Genomic DNA, 19,890 nt, shown 5'->3' on the forward strand with positions numbered 1-19,890 from the left:
TTAATGCACTTTTGTGAAGTTATAGGCCGCTTACCTACTGTTTTAGGTCATTCAGGGCTAAGAAATGGTCTCTTATCTCCAATGCTTTATAGTTTAGTGAATTGTATTGATTCATTTTAAACTCAGTATTTGTTTTTCTAAACCTCTTCTCTTGTTTTCACCATTTTATTTAAGAACCACAATTGAGCTTTCTGCCCAAACCAGAAGCCTAGGAGCTACCCCAGCACATGACTCCAGTAGGTTGAGAAATAAGTTAATGCTTGTTAACCTACTAGAGTCACTGTGCTGGGATAGCTCCTGGGAAAGTAGATTAGTCTGTCTTGATTACTCTGTAGAGTGAATATTTATATTTTATATTAAATGTAATTTTATATTTGAAAACTATTTTTATTGTTTTTAATACACAGTACAGAAATAAAGTTTGACAAAGTGTCTCCTGACTAATAGGGGTAAACTAAAGAGAGGTGGTATTTAAGTGTGGTGGCATAGGGCATGTTCTGCTAGAGGCACACATAAGAATGTTTCCAAGGTGCAGTGTGAGGGTTTTATTAAAAAGGGATCATGAGTTTAAAAATAAAGAAACATTCTCCCAGAATACCCCCAACTTCTCAAAAAGCACATGTAACCTACTAGTACTCATCCTTTCTGCCTTCCAGATCTTTCTCAAGTTTATCTCCCACCCTTCCATTTCCGTTGCTGTTGCTGGAACGCCAGGCCCCTCGGCAGTATCCTTTCCCTGGCCAATTATACTATTTGCAGACACTCTTTTGGCATCTAATCTCATTCTGTCCCTCCCCCTCCCTCCATCCTACCTAGGAAACCAGAAATATATTTCTTAACCAGAAATCCATTAAGAAACAAAAATGCTGGTCACTCCAGCATCAAATCATTTAGCGGCTTCCTATTGTCTACAGAAAAAACTAGTCACATTCTTTAGCACGTTGAATTGCTTTAAAGACCTTTTATCATCTGACCTTTCTTTACCTTTTCATCTTCTCTCTTCTCTCCTTCCCCACTTCCAGTATATTCTTTAACTTCTGAGATGCTGTCTTCAAAGGCAGAATGTCCTCCACATTTATCTCGATCATCTGTCCTCTCCACATGATCGCATTTTCTGCTTTTTTCACATTATCAGTATGAGAAACTGAACACCCTCACAGCATAGCCCTTACCAATGGTGATTTGGTAAGAATATGTTCAGATATGAAGAATATTACTATCAATTTTTTTTTATCCTAAGAGGTCCTGCCTGGGCACTCATCATCTAAGTATACAGCTGTTTCCTTACCGTTTCTGATCTGCATAATGAGGACAAGACAAAGTGTTTTTTCTTTTTTCCCTTTTATTTAGAAGCAAATTTCTGCATCCTAAAATTTAAAACAGAACTATGGAACATTATCATTTAACTAACACCAGACATGTTTTTTCTTCTCATTAATCTTAAACTCTGAAGGAATTACTGAAGTCTCATATCCCTTGATCTGACACTTTAAGAATTAGGAACAGCCACAAAGACAACAGCTGAGAGATAAGATGTAGATTAAAAGAACCATTAACTCACAATGGCATTAGAAGAAAGATCATAAGTGCTGAATTCAATTTGGATGTGGTTCAAAGCACTAAGTAAAGTAGGAGGTGGAAGGCTGTAAATAGTTTTTAGTGTCCTGGAACTCGACTAAATTTTCCCTTGGAGCAGCAACAGAGCAATCTAATCGTTTAAAAATTAGGTAATTTGTTAGCCACTTTCCTCTCCATGAGCCACTAAATTTCTGCTGCTTTATTCAGAGAGGCTGTATGGCTAGTGGTTAGGAGTATATCCTTGGAATTATATTCCTAGGTTTGAGTTCCAGTATTTTGACCCTACTGTGAGATATCAGGCAGGTGATTAACACTCCGTGCCTCAGTTTACTCATCTTTAAAATGGGAGTCATAGCATCTGCACCAGGTGGTGTTGAGACATTTAAACAGACGACATGTGTAAAGTCCTTAGAATGACATCTCTCATATGTGCTCTACATATCTAGTTATTATTATTTTCTATTGAGTGTTATGTCTTTCTAGGAGACCTTGTTAATTACATTAATTTCCCCAAAGTTGTGAGGAAAATAATCATAGTAAACCTTTATGAAGGCTTCCTTTGTGCCACACTCCAAATATATATATATATATATATACACACACACCCAATTTGGAGATGAGAAAACTGAGGTATACAGAAGCTAAGCAAAATTTTCCAGGGGACACATCTTCAAATCTGACTGTGGAGTTCACGCTCTGAACCACTGTGGTGAGGAAAATGTAGGAAGGGCAGTTTTAAATAAGTGGTCCTAACATTTTGAACTACCCTCACTGTTTTCATTATGTCTGATTCCTCCTCTTAAACATATTGCATTCCAGGTAGCTGAACCTGCAGGGGGTAGGATGTCTCAGGCCTAGGTGCAGGTTAGGATTGCTGGATGGCTAGAGTCGAGGCAATCTGTAGACCAGTGTGCTGCCCACACACTCCCACCTCCAAACGCCAGAACCAAACCAAGTGGATAGTTCAGCTGTGTCATCGATTTGAAGGGCTGAGGGATGGGAAGATGCGTGTCTACGGCAGGACACGGTGGCAGAGGTGGGTGGGTGAAAGAGCCTGGAGTAAGGACTGGGGTCAGTGGAATGCAGTGCCATCATTTGTTATGTGGTGGCATTGGCAGTGAGCACAAAGGAACCCAGGAAGGATGTCGATTTGGCATAAAAAAAAGTTCCAGAGACTGTGCAAACCAAAGGCATCCATAAAATTCTCTTATATTTTTGAGTCATTGTACTATATTGGCACTAAAGAAAAATTACTGTTTCCTAATATCCACAAAGACAAAATGCAAAGATAAGTGCACAAAGATTCTCATTTTAGCATTATCCAATGAAATAGTCAAAGAATTGGAACTGCCTAATGTTTGACAATAGTGGAGATGATAAGTAAAATAAAAATGTACCACCTGATTTAATATTATGCAGCCACTAAAGCGATAATTATAAGGACTATGGAATAACAAAGAAGCATACTTAAAAATATTTTAAGTGAAAGGAGCTGAGTATAAAATTGCATCTCTATTATGGCTATAACTATGTAAAATTATATAGGTAGAGAGAGATTGGAAGGGAACACAAAAATGCAGTAAAAGGTGAATTTGATTGTAGTTGTAAATTATTTATTCTTACTTTCATCCATGCTTTTATTAGTATAATCCAAGGGGTTAGGTAGAATTCCAAGCAGAGTATAGAACCAGTATAGATGCTCAGGTTGAAAGAAAGTTGCATGTAGGGTCATGACAACTCAGCATGTTCCAAATAGACATCTTCTTTTCCCCCAGATCCTTCCCTTTTGCTAGGGAAAGACATTATCATTCATCCAGTTCCCTGCAGTGCAAACTTGGGAGTCATCCTAGATACTTTCATTGAACATCCACATCTAATCAGACACGTATGGTGATTCTAATTCTGAAACTGCCTGGAAGTCAGTCCTTATATCTCCTTCCCCTTTGCTATTGCCTTAGGTCAGGCCCACATCAATTCTTGTCTAGATATACTTTTCCTCTACCCCTACATACCTCTCCTCTTTTCCCAGTTTTTCCAGTGTTACCAGACTAGAGTTCCCAAATAGAAACCTGATGATGTCACTTTCCTTCTTGAAGTTCCTCGGCGACTCCCCTTAGGCTAGTTAGGAAAATGGATAGCTCTTCAGCAAGGCTGAAGGCCTTATTTCATATGACCTTGCCTCCCATCTCCAGGTATTAAATCTATAACAAGCCACGCTGCTTCAGACGTCAAGGTTTTGCATTCACTGCTCTCTCCGCCTGGAATATAGTCACCACCCTCTCACACGTCTTTATTTGCCCCTCACACTTGATTAATACATAGTTTGACTATAGAATTCCAAGTTGGACATCGTTTCCCTTTCAAACCTTAAAAGCATAGCTCCACTGTCTTCTTAGTTTAGAGATACAGATGGGAAGTCTGATGCCATTTTGATTTCTGATTCTTTGTAGATGGCTTGTTTTTATGTTTTGGGGGTTTTTTTTCCCCTTCTTTCCCTGAAAGCTTTTAAGGTTTTATCCCTGGTGATACAAAATATCACTGTGATATATCCTGGTGTGGGACTTTTTTCATTCATTTTGCTGGAGATCTTGTGAACTCTTTCAATCGAGAAACTAATTTCCTTTAGAAGTGGGGAAATTTATGATTCCCTTGGTAATCTCTTCCATTCCTTTTTCTCTATTCATTCTTTCTTGAACTCCTCCTCTTTGGATATCGGATCCCCTGGATTGCTACCTTAATCTTCTTGTCTTTATTTTTCTATTTTTCCAATCTTTCTTATTTATTTTATTTATTAGATTTCCTCAATATACCCTTCTAAATATTTATTGACTTTAAGACATTCTTCCAAAATTGTATTTTTAATTTCCAAGAGCTGTTCTCCATCCTCTCAATGCTCCATTTAAAAAAAATTAATCCATCTGTTCTTAATTTACAGATGAACTATCTTTATGAGACTATGAGGGAGAGTTTCATTTCTGTTTGCTGATTTAGGTTTTACCTCATGTTCCCTGCATTATTTCTGTTTCCTAGAGATCCCCTTTTCTGTTGATCTGTTTTGGTTTATCTGCTCATGTGAGAGGTTTCCCACATGTATCTGTTGAGTTTTGAATGTTTATTCTTATCTTAAAGTGAGACACTAAAAAAAGTTGATGAGAGGCTCTGTGATTGTGTGTTTGTGGGGTGTGTGTTTCGACTGGGGGTGGTTGGTGTTTGTTGAATGAAGAGCTTTGCTTCAGGGTGACTGGACCTGTCCAAACATCAGTGTCTTTAGGGTGTTTTCTCTTGGGTTTGCTATGTTTCCTACAGAGGAACACTCTATTCTTATATCCTGGGGATAAAAGGAGATATCTTGGTTGTATAAGCCCTACCACCAGCACACTGGGAGGTGATCAGAGGAAGGGGGTTGGGGAATCTCATCATCTCCAATGTGGAATTCCTCTGTGTTCAGTTGGAACTTTCTTTCTCCCATTCAGCTTTCTCCCGTTCAGCTTGCTGATTCCTGGTTGCTGATACCTACTTCCCTGAGTTTTTCTGGGGTGTGGCCTACTCATTGATCTTCTTCTTCATAAGCATTTCTATTTCACTTTTCTGCAATGTCAGCTAGCACATATCCATCTGTTTAGTACATTTTCTGTTGTCATAACAGAACACCATAAACTGGGTAAATTACAAACAATGGAAGTTTATTTGGCTTATAGTTCTGGAGGCTGGGAAGTCCAAGAGAATGGCACCAGCATCTGGCCAGGGTCTTCTCATGATGGAAGGTGGAAGCAAGCATGAGAGACAGAGCAGGAGGGGCCAGGCTAGCTTTTATAAATCACCTGCTGTTGTGGTAACTGACTAGCTCCTGAGATAAATGTATTCATCCATTCATGAGGGCAGAGACCTCATGACCCAGTTGTCTCTTATTAGGCCTTACCACCCACCACTGTTGCACCACATTAATTTTGGAGGACACTTTCAAACCATAGCATCATACTCTTTCCATTTTCCAAAATTTTGCTGATAAGCCTTATATACTGTTGTCTCCATTTTCTCTCTTTGTCCTTGTGTGTGTTTTTTGTTTTTGTTTTTACATTTTACTTAAAAATTTTTCTTTATTGTTATTCTGGCCAAGTTTGAATGGTGATGGTGATAAGTAAGTGCGTGTGTGTGTGTGTGTGTGTGTGTGTGTGTGTGTGTGTGTTCAATTTACCATGTTCTACGAACCCTTTCTTGGTAGGCCAGGGGCAAGTCTGCTATAGGCCTGATGCTGCAGTTAGGAGGTATATAGTTGTGGTACAGCAAGAATTTCTTGTCTGCTAAATAGGCAGACTTGTGGGTGACGACACAGTCCCTTCCACAGCCTAAAAGTTTGAATGTCTGAGAATGTTCTGAATCCTCTGACCTCAGTTTCTTCTCATCAAGCACAGTGAGCTTTAGGGACACTTATTGAGCAACTAGCAATGCATCAGGAGCAGCTTATGCTCACTTGTGCCTTCGATTTTGTGCGATCATTGTCCTGCTAGTTTGAAGTTTTGGTAGTCAACAAAGGGAACGAAACAAACAGAGTCTCTATTATCTTTCAGCTTAAAAAAATTAATTTTGATAGTTTTTGAGGAACAGTTGTTTTTTGGTTACATGGATAAATTCTTTAGGGGTGATTTCTGAGGTTTTGGTATACTCCTCACCCGAACAGTGTACACTGTATCCAATATGTAGTCTTTTATTTCTCACCCACTCCCACTCTTCCCCCTAAGTCCCCAAAGTTTATTATATCATTCTTATGCTTTTGTGTCCTCATAGCTTAGCTCTGTAAGTGAGAACATACAGTACTTGGTTTTTCCTTTCCTGATTTGCTTCACTTAGAGTAATGGCCTCCAACTCCATCCAAGTTGCTATAAAGGCCATTATTTTGTTCCATTTTATGGCTGAGTAGTATTCCATGGTGTTTATTTACTGCATTTTCTTTATCCACTCATTGGTTGATGGGCATTTAGGTTGGTTCCTTATTTTTGCAATTGTGAATTGTGCTCTATAAACATGTGTGTGCACGTGTCTTTTCCATATTACTTCTTTTCCTTTGGGTAGAAACCCAGTGGTGGGATTGCTTGACTGAATGGTAGTTCTACTTTTAATTCTTTAAGGAAACTCCATACTGTTTTCTGTAGTGGTTGTACCAGTTTACATTACATTCCCACCAGCAGTGTAAAAGTAAAGTGTTCTTTTTTCACCACATCCATGCCAACATTTATTTTTTGAGTTTTTAATTATGGCCATTCTTGCAGGAGTAAGTTAGTATTTCTTTTTCTTTTCTTTTCTTTTTTTTTTTTTTTTTTTGAGATGGAGTTTCACTCTTGTTGCCCAGGCTGGAGTGCAATGGTGCAATCTTGGCTCACTGCAACCTCTGCCTTCTGGGTTCAAATGATTCTCCTGCCTCAGCCTCCTGAGTAGCTGGGATTATAGGCATGAGCCACCATGTGTGGCTAATTTTGTATTTTTAGTAGAGAGGGGGTTTCTCCATGTTGGCCAGGTTGATCTTGAACTCCCAACCTCAGGCAATCTGCCCACCTCAGCCTCACAAAGTGCTGGGATTACAGGCGTGAGTCACCACAACTGGCCGTAAGGTGGTATTTCATTATGGTTTTTAATTTGCATTTTCCTGATAATTAGTGATGTTTAACTTCACACTCTTAGGAAAAAGAATTGACTGCTATATATGTTTTTGTTCCTTTTATGCCTTGGTTATGTTTTACTCCAAAACTTCTAAGATTTATAAGATTTATTAGTTTTCATGTCTTTTCTCTATCCATTAGAATGTAGTCTCCTTGAGGGCAAGACTGAGGCTGGGCATGGTGGCTCATGCCTGTAATCCCAGCATTTTGGGAGGCCAAGGTGGGCAGATCACCTGAGGACAAGAATTCAAGACTAGCCTGGCCAACATGGTGAAACCCATCTGTACTAAAAAACACAAAGATTAGCCAGGTGTAGTGGTGGGCACCTGCAATCCCAGCTACTTGGGAGGCTGAGGCAGGGAGCATTGCTTGAACTCAAGAGGCAGAGGTTGCAGTGAGCTGAGATTGCCCCCACTGCACTCCAGCCTGGGGTGACAGAGTGAGACTCTGTCTCAAAACAAGAAACAAACAAAAAAACTGAATCATCTCCATCATTGCATTCCTAGTAACACATCTGTCACATAATAGATGCTTAATATTTATTTGTTGAATTAATGAATTCAGAGATCAGTGGCATATCAGGTGAAATATATAAAATCAGTTGTGTTGTTTTGGTCATTTGCAATGACTTATAGAAAAATCAATATTGAAGGTTCCTATTAGAAAAGCAAGTACTCTTCAATGATTAGCCTACAGTGATTCCTTTTTCTCAACAAGAATTAGTCTCTGTTTCTGTTTTTTATTTTGTTTCCACGTCTGTGTAAAGATTTATTTTATTCTGCTTGGATTATATATAGTTAGCTATCCATCTGCCCTTATAAGATTATAAGCTATTTGAGGGTAGAGGCCGTACCAATTATCTCTGCCTTCTCATAGTGCAAAGAACAATGCACATATACAATGAATTTAATCCATGTTTGCAGAATTATATTAAACTGTCTTGAATTTGTCACATATGCAAAGGTGGAATATATGCTGTTGAGTATGTGAGATTGTTAGTGGGCAAGGGAAGAAAATTAGCAGGGATTTGCTGTTTGAGCTGAATTACTTTACTTCTATAAATAGATCAACTGAAGTTTTAGCATATTGAGCAGGCTCTGATTTCATACTCCTCCTTATTCCTTATCTTACACAAATAACTTTCCTATGGTGCCAAGTAACAAGGGATTGGCATACAAATCAGTAACATGTCAATATGCTTTATGAAAAATTGATACATAGTCCTTACCAAAACAGTCAATAATTTAAATACATTAAGAACTATTATCCTGACACATATTATCAGATTTACATAGAATTAATTTTCTATTTATTTTAGGATGACAACACAGACATATCCATTTTTTCTTTTGCTTCTCAAAAAGACAGAGCAAATTATGCAAAGCTATTGCTGATGAATCCTTCAAAATGTTGAATGACAAGGAGGATAAAATGACTCTAAAGTTCTAGAAAGATCAGTCCATGTACAAAAACTATACCAAATCAATGGCATGATTCAACTCTCAAGTATCCTGTAGCGTGCTCTATGTGGTGCAAACACAGAATCTAGTGGCATTGAACAGATGTTTCTGGAGCAATGTTATGAAGTTCCTTCAAACATTTAGTAACTATATTTATTTTAATCACTTTAATAACAGGGATGCATATAGGTGCTTAAAATAATACAAATGGCACCTATAAGATACAAGTCATTGAGCAGTGAAAATGATTTCCCAAACTGCAAATAGGCAGTATAACAAATATATTTCACGTTGAAAATTTGAGTCACCACGGAATAATTTAGTGGTGATGATAAAAACATTAAACTTTAAATATAGGGTCTAAGGTTTAATCGGATTTCTGAAAATAGCTAATAGCACAATCTATAAAGTGCCAAAAAGAAAAAAATATGTATAATATGAATTTTGGATCAGGGTATGAGCTGCTAGGAAAAAGCATGAGACAGGAACAAATATTAGTAATCTGAAGATGAGTAATAAATTGAATACTTAAATTTAAAGGCTTCTGGAAGTTTTAGCATCTAAAGATGCTAAAAGATGGAGGACAACTCAGGTCAAGACTCTGTAGAAAAGTAAGTAAACCCTTGAGCGAGGCATAGATCAGCGAGAGCAACGGGATACCATGATCCCAAGGCTGTGAGTGTCGTTCACGTGCTAACCTGTGAAATTTTCCCTTCTTTCTCAAGTCTGTATTCTTCCCTGTACCTAAACATGGCTTGCCAACTGGTGCACACCTCTGGATCCTTATCTAATTTCTTATATCTGCTTACCCCAGTTTGTGTTTTCTAGCTTGGTTACTTGACTCAAATTACTTGATTCACAATTGCTTGCTATATTTGGTGTGTTTATGTTAGCTTATACTTTAAGCCCATGAAATCTTTAGTAACTCAAAAGAAAAGGTTTCATTCCTTCCTGGGTAGACCAAAGGTTGCAGAATTCGAAATTTTGTCATTGATGACAAAGGGGTAATTTGAATACATTTTGAACAAGAGTTGTATTCTCTGGGGGGAATGTAGCCAGATAAAATGCAATATATTTATTTGAGTAATTTTAATTCTCAATGATGTAGAATAAAAGTTTTTAATTAATTAATTTATTTTTGAGACAGAGTCTCACTGTCGCTCAGCCTCCCGAGTAGCTGGGACTACAGGTGCCCACCACCACGCCCGGCTAATTTTGTTTTTGTATTTTTAGTAGAGACACGGTTTCACCGTGTTAGCCAGGATGGTCTTGATCTCTGACCTCGTGTTCTGCCTGCCTCAGCCTCCCAAAGTGCTGGGATTACAGGCGTGAGCCGCTGCGCCCGGCAGAAAAATAATTTTTATCTCTTCTAGGACTGATTCTCGAGCTGTGAAAGTTGATGGAAAATAAGGTTTTATAAGTCAACTTTTTACAGTGAAAAATCAACAAAATATTCTGTCATTATCTTCCTTTACATTTTCCAACATCAGCTTCACTTCTTGGTTTCAGGGATGCTTTTTTTTTAAATCTTCCCCACCCCTAAGTAACCTCTCCCAACTGTCTTCCAAATACTATTCATGATTGCATTCCCCGTTCTTTCTCTCCAGTTTTGTTTGTCCTTTGCTTATCTTATTTACTGTTGTAGCTTCTATCATCACCCTTTTAGTGATGGCTCAAATCTATATTTTCAACCTTTTCAAAGTTCCAGGCACCTATTTCCACTGCCTGCCAAATATCTTTATGTCTAAATCCACCTATATTTAAAATTTAGTATTTCACATGGACACAAAGAAGGAAACAACAGACACCGGGGTCAGCTTGTGGGTAGAGAGTGGGAAGAGAGTGAGGATAGAAAAACGAATCAGGTACTATGGTTATTACCTGGGTGATGAAATAATCTGTACACCAAATCCCCGTGACATGCAATTTACTCATGTAACAAACCTGCACATGTATTCCCTGAATCTAAAATAAAAGCTGGAAGGGAAAGGAAAAAGAAAATGGTATTATGGGTAACTCTGCTTTCTGGCTAACTTAAACTTGGATATAGGTACTGCCCAGTCTTTGAGGAGTCTGACAGATTTGGCATTCCTCAAATTTGTGCCAAACTCCTTAGAAATGCCGATTGAAAAGGTATAAAATTCAGTCAGAAACGTCAAAGAATCTGAGGCCATTTTTTTTTTCTCTGATAAAGTTTGATTCTGTTAATATTTGCCCTTCTAGGTATTTTTTTCTTTTCCAGCCATGTTTTCCTATGCCATCGTTTCAGTTTCCAATACTGCTGCAACTGTGCTTTTAAAATATCAAAATTTTGTATTCACATATTTGTTCTTTTTTATTTTGTAATAAACTGTTTACCAACTAATATAATTTAATAGAAAAGCCCTGTAAGTTTATTAAACTATTTCCGAAGAAAAAAAAGTTAACACATCTCAGATACAGCAGCAACAACAACTAACTTTTGTATAGCACTTTACAATTCACAATGTGCTTTCAACATACATTATCTCATTGAATCCTCACAGCAACCAGAGTTGAGGTAGGTATTTTTGCCAATTTACAAGTGAGGTAACTGAGGCTCAAAAGTTCCAGGACCTTTAAAGATATCCACAGCAAATGATTGGTAAAGACGGACCATAGAACCAGATCTTTTGATGCATAGTCCCATTTAATGCCAAGTGTTTATTTCTCAATGTAGAATTATACAATACAATATTAAAGATAAAAGGTCTTACAGCTGATCCAACTTTTCAAAAATGGAAGCTTTTATAAGGAAAAATTTAATTTCTTTGATTTATATGAAAATTCATGACCTGTTCAGTTTTAAAATTAATTTGGCCAACACTGCCATGACTTTAGTCTCTCTCTTTTGGAAGTACTGATAAATTATATAGCTTTCCCTTTGTTTTAGGATCACAGAAAATCCTCTACTGAAGAACACATATGTAGGATCTGTGAATCTGAACACTAATTCAAATTCCATCCCTCCTTGACCTACCAGCAAATGCACTAAGAAAATAAAGTCTGTTCTCTATAGGAGATAGCAGCAGAACATAGGTTATAAGCAGTCACACTGTGTGAGAAATTAGTTTCTTCACAACTCAAAGAGAGGGAAGGCATTATACTAAACCTCTATTGAGCTTCGGGTGCCCCAAACTAACAGGCATATTGCATTTTACATGGATGGATTCGTTACTACAATCATGACCAAAGAGCAGTTACAAGGCATCCTCTTGTGGTACTAGTACAAAACAAATAGAGAATGTGGCCTTTACCCTAGAGCAGCTTGCTGAAGTCTCTTCTAAGGTCTGCCACTTCTAAATCACGGCTCATCACAAAACAATGACATGGAACTTGACACAAGTAAAGAAAACAAAGGAAAACAGGCCACCAAATAACCACCGTATAACCAGCTAAAACAGAATAATTACAAAGTGAACAGGGACACAGAAGAGGAAGAATATAAACAGTTTCCTGATGGGTGCCACAGTGTGGCATGGCTAGAGCACTAAGAAACAACTAAAGCAAACAAACCAGTTTGGCACAGAACCAAGAGGGAGGGTTGTTCTTTCTCAGTTAACCTTTACCTTGGTGGTGCCTCTAAGAGATAGCATCGCATCAGCAATAGCTTATAATAAAAAAAAAATCATGGAATGAACTTGATGTATGCTCAGGATCAGAAGAACTAACAATATTTGGCCATTAGCAGTTTAGTCACATGTACACAAAGATTATATCACATACAAACACTTAGTCTAAGTCATATATCACCAAGCTAACAGAAAAAGGATAGCAATTCCAAACATTTTGCAAAAAATTAAACTTTGCAAAAAATTGAATTAGTAAAAAAAAGAACCATGCAATTTTACATTTTTGGTGCTTGTTTTCAAGCTGCTACCAAATTTAGAAAATCACTTCCCTTTATAACAAAGGGCTTTCAGAATCTAAATATCAAATGAAATTCTAGCATTTAAAGAGTTTATTAGACACATGCAATTACATTCAATGAAATTATGAGTGAGCTACAAAATGAAAAATTAAGAACTCACATTGATAAAACCTCAAATACGTCTCAGAATAAATTCAACCTTTTTAGTTTAACATCTATATGTTTATCAACTTTTTAATGCAGAAGAACCCATTAAACACTTAGGTAATAAAATTCAGTATTCTATGCTAAACGCAGAGAATTTTATAGTCCACAGCATGATTTATAGTTACATTATCACCTTTCTTCCACAATGCTTACATTACTTCCCATTATAATAATTATTAAGCTATTGATATGAAGCAGAACACTTCCTCAAATTAAGGTACCTTTCGCTGTACGTAGCAGACTGCCTTCCTGCAGTAAGTAAAGAAGTGACTCTTCAAATACTGGGTGGAATTTCTTTATCCAACGTATTACCAATGCGGTGGCAGATTTACAACAGATGATCAGGAGCCACATGCTTATTGGACGAGACCAGTTCCTCGTAGCTCCTGTTATGCTCATTGGCCTCCCAGTCCAACCTTTTCGGCAACAACTGGTACTGCTCCAGCTCCTGCACCAGCACCTGGGCGCTTCTCTAACACAGACCCGAAGAGAGGTACCGGGCGATGAGGAAGTACAGCTCCAACTCCATGAGAGGCACCGGGCCTCAGGTGGACAAGGCCTCCGCCTTGGTCGGGCGCTGGGCGGGAGGCGGGAGCGAGCGTGCTAGCCAAGCGTGTGGGCCGCGCTGAGGCCTGACCGGGCAGGCGTCACTTCTCCTGAGGCACGCGCGCCGCCGCCATCATGCCGTGCGCGCCGCCCTAATGCTTTTTTTTCACACTAGAATCAACTGGGAAGTTTTTATTTTTCTCCCAGATTTATTGAGATATACTTAACAAATATAAAATGTAAAATTGTATACTTTTTTTAAAGAATCAGTATTTTCTTAAAAATTCAACTTTATGTCCCTGAAACAAGAACGATCTCAGTCATCTTTGACTATGCTGTCTCCTCAGCCCCTCTAAGTAGTTTCTGCTCATTCTTATCTCCACTATCACGATCATATGACATCTAATGTTTTTAAATCATCGTTGTCCTCATCTACTATTTCATTATCAGTAGTACAGCTTCTATATGAAAGGTAGGACAAGTGCTTGATTCTTTCTCATTATTTATCATCTTCATTGCCTTTCAGCTGATTTATTCTGGCAGAATTCTGACTTCTCCTACCATTCTTTTGCGCTTCCAATTTATATTACATGTAGCTCTCAGATTACTCTTTTCAATGCACAGGTCTGACCAATTGCTATTACCCAATTACGTTCAAAGCAATCAAGACATTCCTTATAACCAAATGTGACTCTACCTTTCGTCTGTATTTCCAAAGTACTTTTAAATTACACTTCTAAAGACAATTTAAATTTTTTGCTGCAATATTTTTTGATATAGATGAGGCTATATATGATTAGTGGATCATATTTTAGAATTAGAGCCAAAATTCTAGTGGCCACAGACTACAAAACCATGTAAATACCACTTCTTATGGAAGTCTTAACAAGGTTTATTTCTTTCTGGGCTTACAATGGTAATCGTTTATGCTTGGTGAGAATGCAATTTGTTAGTGAATGGACTCGAGCATTTTAACAGCCTAGATAATCAATTTTTATTCAGATGGTGTTACTTTCCTAGAGTTATTTGCAACACAAACAACAAAACATGTCATAATAAATAAAACAATACATCATTAAGTTTTTGGTGGAAAAATCTGTTTGGCTCAGGTTTTTTTCTTACAACAGTAATGCTTGTTATAAAAGTCTAATAATATAGAAATGTGGAAAGTCAAATGTGAAAGTCTCCCCTGACGAATCTCACAGCCGACCATTAATAATTAGATTTGTATCCTTTAACATTTTTTTCTGTGTACATACAGGCATTTGAAATAAAGGAGCCCTTTATGTTATTTCTGTTACAGAACCAGGAAGATCCTGATAAAGACACTGTCTGCACTCCACTCAGATGCACTTTGAGTCTGTGCGCTGTTTCTGGGCTCATCCTCCAGCCTCAATGTGTTTGCTGTAAGTCTGTCTGTCCTTGGGCTCCTGGAGGAGTTTTGCAGTGCACAGGGGATGGAAGTACTTGGAAACTGATGTCCCACTAGATCAGTCTGTAGTCAATGACTGGTGCATAAAGAATTCACCTCCAGAGCTCTTCTGGGATTTGGCTGAGGCTGGGACTTTGCCTCAAATTGCACCCTTGTTTGATTTCCTCATCCCTGTCCCATTGGCACTCCTCTCTACAAGTTTCTTTGCAGCACTTTCTTCCTATCACCTGCATATAAATTCTTGTCTCAGGGTCTGCTGGTGGGGAACTCAGCACAGGGAAAGTACACAAAGAACTGAACACAACTGACATACTTAAGGGAGAATTTGTGACTCTGTTTCAATTTGTCTTCAACTAAATGACCTCAGGCCTTAGATAGGGCCATTGAAATTTCCCTATTAGAAATGCGGTTACACATTTAAGACCCTTAAAATTATAAAAAGAGGTTTTAAGTAGTGATAATTAAGACTCAACACCAAACGTAGTGTATAGTTTTATAACTGTTCTGTTCTCTGACTTTTACTAAAGAAACAAATAAAACCACTTCTCATTATCAAGGTCCTCCAACTACTTGCAATGCAGCGGGAGGCAACTTTAGAACACAAAGCAGTGGAAAAAAAATTATTAAAAAGTGATAGTGTATAATTAGATTCACATGACTTATGTTGTGGACATTTAGAAAAGTGGATAAGAATTCTGTTCTGAAGTTACCAGGAAATGCTTCACTGCAAAGTTGAAATTGAAATTGAGTCCAGAAAGCTGTAGCACCTAGATAATGGAAAGTCAAACATTCTGAATACTTGGTGTGCTTTGGGGAAAGAAGGTGGCATTAGGGGGAATTCTTTGACTAAAGCAAAAGATATGGGTCCAGGAATTATGTTCTAATGGGGTGTTATCCGGTTGGATAGGCAAGGTAGGGTCAGATAATGAATGGACCATCTCAAATGCTGGGCTAAGTAATTTGGGTTTGATTAGAAAGGCTACAGTGAAAAAGCATACATTTTTAAGCAAATGGTGTGTTACTGGAGGTTCTATAAAGACTTACTTAGCTTTAGTGTCAGAGAATTAATTGTGACAGACAGAAAGAGGCTGAAAATTTGTTGGAAACTGCAAATCTGTACAAGAATAAAACTCTAGATTTGAGGGAATGGCAATGTAGAAATGAACACTAGCGATCATAACAAGAAAAGATGGTACTGATTATTAGGGGAGGAGTAGAGAAAAGACTCAAAGATAGGTCTAAGGTTTAAGCTTGAGTGACTTGGAAAATGTAATGGAAAACAATGAAGCTGAACTTAAAGCAAGAAAAGTTTATTCAGGTGGGAATATGCCTCAGTTTGATTTTTGGACACTTAGAATTAAAGCAGGATGTTCTGGTGGAAATGTCCTGGAGATATGGAACAAGCCTGACTGAAAAATTAGTGTTGGATATACAAAGTTTGGATTGGTAGACATGAGAACTTAAGCAGTGGAAATAGATGCATTCTTAAGAATGGAAGTATAGAGAGAAAATAACTGAAAATGGGAAATTAAGACCACTAGAGTTATGTTTAAAGATTTCATTACATCTGAATGGAAATTGGAGGATATATGCTAGTTTACCCAAAAGACAGCCTGTTTTGTTAATTTAACACTATACCAAACTAGGAAAGATAACCTCTTTCTCCATGGATCCTCCATTGAGCTTTGACTCTTTAGAATTCCCTCATTCCTTCTTTGGGAAAGTGGAATGGGAAAGTCAAGGGTGTGAGGGGAGAATAGATGACATCTCCTGGATTTTCTCCTCCTCTTCCGACCCATCCCCACACTCTATTTTCTGCATACTTAGATTTGGGGTAAATTCTCATTGTATTTCTATGTCAAGACCTGAATCCCTCTGGATGGGGGTAGTATGTTATGTCGGTGGACGGTTAAACTCATCATCTTTTTTATTTCTTTTTGTTTTTTTAATCTGATGACTGAAGACAGCACCCCTCTTTCTGTTTCAAAAGACCTAGTAAGGAGTAATGAGAAAAATTTGAGAGGGCCCAGGGGATGCATATCTATAGATATTTCACACCACACGCAGGCAGCTTATTGTCTTTAGTTCCAGTAAAAATAGACCATTGGGAACAAATTCAAAATCTGTGGAATCTGGTGTTAATGTGAAGTGACTCTTGCTCTTGCAAAGAAATATGCTTTAGAACTCCTCTCTAGAACTCAGATGTTTTACAAATGGTGATGAGGATAATGAAGCTAATAATTATAAATAATAATACTATGTGTTAGAAATTGTCTCCTTGATGATACAATTGTTCCTCTACTCTTCTCCCACATTTTAATTAGAATATGCCACTATTTTAAATTGGGAAGAGGCTGTAGTCTGATAAGACAACACATATTGGCACTGTCCCCACTTCATACCTTCTTGGTTACAGCCACCATGCCACTGGCCTTCTTCCATTTCAAACTAGATTAATTTTCAAGAGGGATATTTCCTAGGTAGCTCTTGGATCCAAAAATAAACTGGCAACTGGTAAAATTCTTGTTGTAACTTCCATTGCAATTTCAGCACAACTCTGTAGAAAAGGTTGTGTCAGTTGAGAGAATACAGTGACCCACAGGGAAATTTCAAAAATTTAGACCACTCTGATGTAACAAAGCCTTTTCAACCCTGCAATCAATGGCTGTTTAAAAAGAACAAGTGCACAATTTAGATTGTCACTCAAGGACTAAAATACTAAGGAGATGATTTTAGATCTGTAATGTCTTCCTATAAGTTATATAATAATAACTTAAAAAAGAATAAATAGAGTGTACTTTTTTATTTCTCTTGGGGAAGAACATAGTGAATCAATAATTACAGTTATTGGTAAAGTACAGAAAAAGTTTAGCATATAGAGTAACATTTACATTTGTCTCTTTCATTCAAATATCCTCTATTGACAAAGACATTTTTGGTTGTGAAGGGGAAGGGAGAGTTAGGGGGAAGCAGAAAGAGCTTGAGATTACTGTCACTTCTGAATTCAAATTACCACTTGGCCACTTTCTGGCTTTGTGGCCTTGAATAAAATATTTACTCTGATTTTTATTCCTTTTATTTCTTGATCTGTAAAATGAGGACCAATAATGATTGCTTAACAAGGTTTATGCAGATTAACTAAATGTACTTGGCACATAATGGATGCCTAGTAAAAAGAGAATATCCCTTTACTTGCAGATGTGAAAGTTCGTATGACATAATTGTATGACTTCTTCTTTTAATAATTCCCCATTTCAAAATCTCAGCTAGTGAAAACATCCAAGGATAAAAGAGCTAAGGAATCAACATTTGTTTATTTTATAGCTGTAATATCACACAACAAATATGCAGTGATTTTTGGTGAGTGATCTTCAAAAAAAAATGAAAAAGTGTGAACTAGTAAAAAGTCTCACTGTATCTGCTACTTAGTTTTCAAGCTGGGTTTTGAGTTATCTAAGCTACTATAGAAAATGTTCTGAAATTGAGGATTTTTGTAAGAGCCACACAAACTCCTTTTGTAGTTTAAGTGGGTCCTCCCAGTTTTCATTGTAAGATTGAAACTCAGGTGCTGAGGCTGCCTGGTACTTTACCTATACCTAACCTATATTATTATTGTTCTGTTGGGAGAGTGATTTAGGAATATAAAATATAATAGAAAAAGCATTGGTTTCTAGACAAGGCATCCAAATGCATTTCTTGCTTTGTTACTAACTAAATTGTGTAATTGATCTTTACTTCTTTGGGCCTAAATTCCTTGTTGGTTCTATATCAGCAGTTCTCAGATGCTGGTCTCAGGACTTGGACTTCATTAGAATTACCAGGGATATATTTTTAAAATCACATTCCCGAACCTACCTTCCATCTTCTGAATCGCTAGGAATGGGGTCAGAAATCTAGGGTTAACAAGCTCTGTAGGTGCTTCTGAGTAGTAACTGGGTTTAGAAACCAGTGAAGTCTTTCCAAATCTTCCTTGCCTGCAGATTTGAAGTCTCTTTCAGGTTTTTCACTTTCAACTAGGCTTCTAAGTACTATGGAGGTAGTTGCTCTCCCAGCCTTCAAGTGACAATCTGGGCTATAGGAGAAACTTAATAAAAAAACAATTTTGTGAATCAAATAATTTGATTTCCTTGTTGGCATTGAATTCTCTCCTTGGGTGTCCTCCAATTTTCTCAGGTATCAATTCTTTCTCAGTTCTTAAGAGAAACAAATTAGCTTTAAAGAATTGTTGCTTGAAGTTTTCCCAAATACATAAGTATTAAAAGTGTATGGCAGTATTCATAACCGATTGTATTACTCCTAATGATATAGTGCCTTGACTTGATTTAGCCCTTGTTCCGATTACATATACCTGTTAAAAATTGCTTTTCATTTGCCTTTGGTTGGAAATGATGTGTTTAATTGATTTTGGGAACAGATTCTATCCTATTAATCTTAGACATGCTATAGCATTAACTTTTTTAAGCTCTCTAAAGGATAGCTTAAAAAATAAGCTCTTATTGTAGAATATTTAAGGAGCATAAAAAATTATAAGGAGAAGGCTGGGGCGGTGGCTCATGCCTGTAATCCCAGCACTTTGGGAGGCCGAGGCAGGTGGATCACAAGGTCAGGGGGTCAAGACCAACCTGGTCAACATGGTGAAACCCCATCTCTACTAAAAACTACAAAAATTATCCGGGCACGGTGGCAGGTGCCTGTAGTCCCAGCTGCTCGGGAGGCTGAGGCGGGAGAATTGCTTGAACCCGGGTGGCAAGGTTGCAGTGAGCTGAGATCACGCCACTGCACTCCAGCCTGGGTGACAGAGTGAGACTCCGTCTCAAAAAAAAAAAAAAAAATTACAAGGAGAAAAATGGAAATTACCCATAATCTCATTACTCAGAAACAACATTCAATATTTCAGCACATTTTTTCTAGTTATACACACATACAAAAATAAATACTTGGGATATTTTCCAAATATGTAATTTTAATCCCTCTTTTTCCACTTAACATTTTATATTGAACATTTTCGTATGTTATTTTTCTTAAAAACAAACAGTTTTAATGGTTATATACTATTTCTGTAATATGAATAGACCATAATTCATGCAATCACCTTCTCATTTTTATATGTAGATGGTTTTTAAC

General features: G+C 37.5%; 1 pseudogene; it reads right to left on the bottom strand.

The window, feature by feature from the left end:
* Positions 1-12,995: 12,995 nt before the first annotated feature.
* On the bottom strand, positions 12,996-17,208 carry LOC129028465 (bromodomain and WD repeat-containing protein 1-like; annotated as a pseudogene).
* Between the last annotated feature and the right edge of the window lie 2,682 nt (positions 17,209-19,890).

This window comes from Pongo pygmaeus, chromosome 10 (genome assembly GCF_028885625.2).
Source record: "Pongo pygmaeus isolate AG05252 chromosome 10, NHGRI_mPonPyg2-v2.0_pri, whole genome shotgun sequence".
In the NCBI taxonomy this organism is placed as follows: domain Eukaryota; kingdom Metazoa; phylum Chordata; class Mammalia; order Primates; family Hominidae; genus Pongo; species Pongo pygmaeus.